This window comes from Hypomesus transpacificus, chromosome 5 (assembly GCF_021917145.1).
Source record: "Hypomesus transpacificus isolate Combined female chromosome 5, fHypTra1, whole genome shotgun sequence".
Lineage (NCBI taxonomy): Eukaryota > Metazoa > Chordata > Actinopteri > Osmeriformes > Osmeridae > Hypomesus > Hypomesus transpacificus.
In genome coordinates this window covers 4727863-4734474 of record NC_061064.1, presented here as the reverse complement: position 1 = coordinate 4734474, position 6612 = coordinate 4727863, and positions in this window count along the sequence as shown.

Sequence of the window (6612 nt, the reverse complement as noted above, 5' to 3'; positions counted from 1 at the left end):
CCCCCACTTCAGTGAGGCAGAAAAACCTTCCTACTGCCCTAGTCAGTGGCCCTGTGTCACATTAGAAGGACACACACACATACATGCACACAAACCAACACACACACATACATACACACAAACCAACACACACACATACATACACACACGCAGGGATTTCTAATGTCAGCCCGGTGGGAGAAGAGAATCATTCACTGGACACCACACTATGAATCACACACGATATGTAAATCTATCCAAAAACACAGTTCTTATCTATTTGGGAAACTCCATGTCAAGGATTACTTCCTCAAAACACAGCCTTTATATCCGACTTCCTGAACCAAAGTTTGAAAAAAAGACAGGAACCAAGACATTCTCGGTTTTAGGATGTGCTGTAGTAGTATGACGTGGAACAGAACAGCTGATTGGGTGTGAGAGGGGAGGGGAAGGAGGTATTTGTCTTAAACAGTACCGCTGATAAGACCTGTTAAAGGAACCATAGCACACATGACCTGCAGTAGATCTATTAACCAGGAACAGATAAGACTACAAAGAGAGAGGAGAGAAGGAGAGAAGGAGAGACAAACTGACAGAGAGAGAAAGAGAGAGAGAGGGAGAGAGAGGGAGAGTGAAGGGGGATGGTAAAGGAAGAATTAGTTGAAGGAGGAATCTCAATGACCTTTGCCCCTTCACCTTTTCCATCCTGGTCTGGATGCCTGAGGGTGACCCTAGACCTACACAGCTGAGACTTCCTGTACACACACACACACACACACACATATACACACACACACATGCAGCATTGATAAGATTGATGCTGAGTGTGTGGATTTGACCGTCACTGAAATCAATTAGTTGCACTAACAATCAACAAGCTGTAGTCTAGTTCGGTCTAGGACCAGCACAACTTGTTTGGTTTCCACACAAATACCAAGTGTATCTCTCTCTATCCCCCCACTCTCTTTTTTTAACCTTTGTTGCTGTTCTTCCAATCTGTCAATGTACACACAATCCTCCATCAATCTCTCCCTCTCTACCACAGAATAAAAGAACATAACTCCCTCTCTACTTGGCTCCCTCAATTAGCTGTTAAGCGCTACTCTGTCGCTCTTCTCTCCTCTCTCTTCCACACTGTGCTCTGTTTCTCTACTGCGTTCTGCTGTAGCTCTAACACCCCTCTCTTCATCTTTTACTGTGTTGAAGAAGGACACGTGCTGGGGCACACGCATATCTACACACAACGCTGTGAGGGTTCGGTGGGGAAAACTCACTTAGTGAAGCCAGGACGGCCTTCTGTCACGTCCCTTCATGGTGGGGAAACTGTTTTAGAGTTGTAGTCTCCCTCGGCAACGTGAATCATTAATAAACTCAACGTCAGACCACTGAGCAGCAGAGACGCTAGGTAAAGAACAGAGAGAGGGAGTGAGAGACATAGAGAGAGGGAGAGAGAGAGAGAGAGAGAGGAGAGAGAGAGAGAGAGAGAGAGAGAGAGAGAGAGAGAGAGAGAGGAGAGAGAGAGAGAGAAGGAAATTGGAAACTGCTACTAAATAGCAATGTACCGCCAAACGACAGAAGTCACACTCATGCACAAAGACACACTGTGTGAGAAAGCACACTGTCACACTAGCTCCCACACACACATACACACACACACACGCACACTCGCACACAGACCCACCAGACACATACCTCCGCCGAGTGTAAGTCGGCAACATTGCCATCCAAAATGAAGCCCATGGACAGATGAGGCTCGTCCTCGCCACAACAAGCCATTAAATGCTGATTCATTACAAACCTCCTCTCTCTCTCTCTCTCTTTTATCTCTCTCTATCTCTCTCTCCCTCCTCTCTTATCCCTCATTGCTTATGCCGTCACATTCACACACACGGTTCTCGAGACAGACCCAAACAGAGAATGTGTGCTCACCGTGCTGCTGCCGCTGCTGCTGCTGTGTGTCCCAGTCTACCGCGGTCTGGTTCCTTGAGCAGGGTTATCACCACACAATCCTCCTCTTCCTTAGAGGGCATGTGCAAATCCTAGCATCGCCGGCGTCGGATCCCCCCCCCCACGAAAACAACCCCGGTCGCTCCTGCCCTCCGCGTTAAGGTCCACACACACTTCCACACACACACGCGCACACTGCTCCTCGCATGCCTAGACGAGACTGAAGACCTTCGAGAGGGTGTGTGTGTGCGCGCTGTGTGCTTGAGCCCGCCCCCTTCTCTCTGTTTCGCTCTCCTGTCTGTCTCTCCCTCTCTCTCTCACTCACACATGCATTCACACTCTCCCTGCCCTCAACCCCTCCCTCCTTCCTCCTTTTTTCTCTCTCTCTCTCTCTCTCTCCAATTTCACCTCCCCCCAGTCTGTCGATTGACTGCCAGCATGAGGGCTGGGTCTGTGCCTCTTCGGCTGAGACATCCCTAGTCTCCTTTTAATTGCTTAGTCTCTGGTCTGAAGTTCACACGCGCGCAAACACACATGCGCCTCTCTCTGACGCTCGCACGTACACACACACACACACACACACCTTCCTCTCTCGCACACATGCTCAAGTCAATAAAATCTCACACTCAAACGAAACAAACAGAAACGAGGGAAGGAGAGATAGGAAATAGACACGAAGTGAGAGAGAGAGGGAGGGAGGGAGGGAGGGAGGGAGGGAGGGAGGGAGGGAGGGAGGGAGGGAGGGAGGGAGGGAGAGAGGCAGCTGTGAGGGGGGGGGGGGGGGGGCATGGAAGCAGTCTCTTTATAACGATATCTATCTATTTATATCTTGGGTATCAACTCCCAATAGATAAAGCGCCAATTCACTGTTTTTAAGTGTTTACGTCGGATGTGTTTGTCCAGACTCAGGGTCAGTGCATTAGGCACGCCGTGTGGGCTTGTTAATCATTGTTGTTGATCACTGGACTGAATCAAGCGTCATATCCAGGTCAACGGTGTTTCATCTCACTAACACAACAGAAAAAGGGCTTTCTTTTCAGGGGTGGTTCCCCCCTCAATAAAATCCTTGGAGGTAGGTAAGGGTTAGGGAGGTGAACACCTGGGAAGGACGGTGCTGACGTCACAAACGAGATTCTCCCTCTTTTCCTGGCAGAATGTTCCGGGCCTGCCCAGTTGAGCAGCGGTGTGGCTGTGCTTCAGAGAGAAGACGTGTCACAGAGCCAGAGGGCGAGGTTAGTTAAGAGGCCATCTGAACAAAGAAGCTGACAAAACCACAGCAGGAGAGAGAGACGGAGGTAGGAGAGAGAGACACACACACCTTAGCACCCGAGGCATCAGGTGACATTCCAGCACCCTACGGGAACAATAGCACTGCAGCTCTTTTGTGTTTCTCACTGCTGCTGTGTGTGCGTTTGTGTTTGGAGGTCTTGTGAGGGGGAGGGGGGATCTCAAAATTGTAATGGATGCAGTGTCTTCTACACTAAGCCTACGAAAACAGGAAGTCACCAAGCTGGGGGGATCCACAGATATTTGGACACGCGTTCCCACAGTGCAACACAAACGGGTCATTTATTGGATCCTAATGTGATTATCTGGTGAACAAACAGAAGCGCTAGCTGGGGACTGTAGTCCTTCAAGCCTTGGCTGACGGGGTATGGGGGGCATGCTGGAACACGCAGGCAGAATCTTAATGAATTTTGGACAGTTTGACAGGAACATAAACAGGATGTCTCATTACATGTCTGCACTTGATTTCGTGCCATTTGGCATTTGGGCGTGATGGGAACCCTTTGGCTGTCGCGCAGATTAGTCATTAGCTATTGTTATCAGTAGTATTGTGTCATGTGCAATGTGTTGTTTTTATGTTGTAACACGTCACACCCAAATCTGGGAGATGCAACCATAGCTACTATACTATTGACACAGCATTTATTTCTTGCTGCGTGTGTGTGTGCGTGTCTGTGTGTGTGTGTGTGTGCGTGTCTGTGCAGCAACAACCCATACCAGTAATATTTCTCCCCACCTGAGCTAAAACAGGCCTACCTACTGTAATACAAAACAACTGCACCTGATGATCTTACTTACGGAAGTGTGTGTGTGTGCTTGTGTGTGTGCATGTGTGTGTGTGTGCATGTGTGTGTGTGTGTGTGTGCGCGTAAATGTGTGTGTGTTTGTATGTGTGCATGTTATCAGTGGTGTGCATACTATCAGTAAAGGGCAAAGAATAGTCTGTGGAGGAATGCATGGTCGACTATGTCCCCCGCTCATGCTTCGTCCATAGGTGAGAATGACATTGTCACTAAACAGATATAAAAATTCATCCACATAAACGTGTGACTGACACAAATAGCCAGAACCTTGCACACCCACCCACCTTGCCAGATCAGATAAAGTCTTTATCACCAGCCGAGCGAGAACAGCCTATGAATAATGAACCTGCCACAGGAGCTACGACAGTACCAGCCTCTCTACCTCCACCTTCCTCTTGGACCAGTGTTAGCCTAGCTTGCCACTCTGCCTTCACTATCAGCCACCACTAACAGTTGCAGCTGCAGCACCCAGTCTAACACCTATCACATTTTCCATTAGTACAAGGCACCTTGGCAAATGTACACACGTGCAAACGCATATATACGCATATTACCCTTCATATCACACTTGATGTTACAGCCAACCACACAAACGCACACACTGGTGAATTGTTGGGACCACACCAGATGGTATTACACCATACTGTATGTTGTTAGTGTAGCTCACATTACAGTTCAGACAATACTTCTATAGAAATGAGAAGTATGAACCAGTTGACATTACAGGAGAACTGAAGGACCGGTAAGACGATCCTAACAGCAACCAGTTAATCAAGATGAGAATTGCCTGCATTACTTTCTTTTTTAAGGAACACAACAGTATTGAGCTAACAGTAGCAGTTTGCTAGTATTATTATGTTAAAAAAAAAGCAAGCTAGCAGATTCGTTCATTCAGTCCTTTCAGCATCACCTTCCCCTTTAAGGCACAAGAGGATCTTCTGTTACCTAGCTACCACCCAAATATATAGTGACTGTGGCTGTCCAAAACGGCTCCCATGGTTTGAGCAGTGAATTAAATGACCTCCACTGGCAAAAGCAAGGTCGCCACAACGACAGAACATTAGCCCAAAGCTATTAGTAAAATGAATATTTACGAGATATGCTACACTGCTAGTTCTACACAGCCTGTTGTACAAAAAAAGCCAGATATTGTGTCATAATTGTTTTATGTTTACCTGGCTTTCAAACTTTACGCTGCGTAAACAGGAATAGTTGTGTTCCAAAAGTTCTGTTTCAATCAGGTATTCTCAGGGCTTTGTTGAAGGTTTCTAATAAGACCCTGGTCATTCAACAGTCAGTCATTTATGATTACATTTATAAGAGTTTGGCTTGGTAAAGAAAGAGTATTATTGGGTCACTGGCTTCTCACACTTACTCAGTAAACTGTGTTGAGACTGTCACAGAGGAGGCCTGTTGAAACAGGCTGGGGATGAGAGCTAACAGGCCAGCTTGCAGCAGGGACATGTTAGTGTCTGGCCCACTGGCCACTGCAATGATTTCCATAGAGGTAATAACATGTTGCATACTGAGACATGAAGTGGGTTGAAGAGTGAGCAGTAGACAGTGGAGCCCACTGTTCAAACCACTCATACATATCACACACACGTGCACAAACCAGAATGGTGAGTTAAAATCCTTAATTCCCCGGGAAAATGAAAAGGCTCTATTTAACACATCTCTCCTCGTGCTTCTGAGCCCGGTAAAGCTGATGGACAGAGCTTAACCATCCACACTCACTCCTATCCATACAAATGAGACTGTTCTGCCACACACACATGCGCGCGCATTAGTGGAAAGTCCACAGAGGTGTCCTGCCCAGCAGCCTGTCTCTCTCAGACGTCATGGGACAGGTCTTCACGGGGTACTGAGATCCTCTACTCGTCAAGTCAGCTTGTCAGGCAGCACGCACACGTGTGCTATGGAATTCATCTTTGTGCGCGTGTGAGTGTGTGTTCGAATGTGGATATTTGTGCTGAATGTGTTGATGTGTACACAGAAATAGTAGAACTAGAGCAGAGGTCCCATCTGTCTTTGTGTCACTGGCTTCTGCTGAGGAGAGCAAAATAGGAGAAATCAAATAAATAATCCCAAGCCAGGGGAACTGTTCCAAGGCTCTATCTCCGACACACACATGCTCTCACACAAACACACGTGCACACACAGGCAAACACATACTGGTAGACTACAAGGACAAACAGCAGGATAATTCCACAGACTCAGTATGGCCTCTGTCTGAACAGGAAAGAGTTTCCAAACGGAAGCAGGGACGACAGACAGGAAGGAAGAGAGGAGGAAGGGCAGTGGAGAGAAAGATAGATGAGGGTTGAGCGGTGAACTTCTCATCACGGAACTCTATCTGTGTCAGGAGGAAGATCCGACCCCATCATCGAGCATGGAGAATCTCATGCCCACTCACAGTGTGGGCTGTTTTTCTATGTGTGTCCGTCCCTTAATGATGACATGGCATGTGACAGGAGAGAGGGGTGAATGAGAGTAAACCAGGGCAGGAGAGCGAGAATCAGTGAGACGGAACCATTCATGCCAAGCTCAGACGACACACTTACCACATGACCTTCTGACCCCATTATAAAGACAC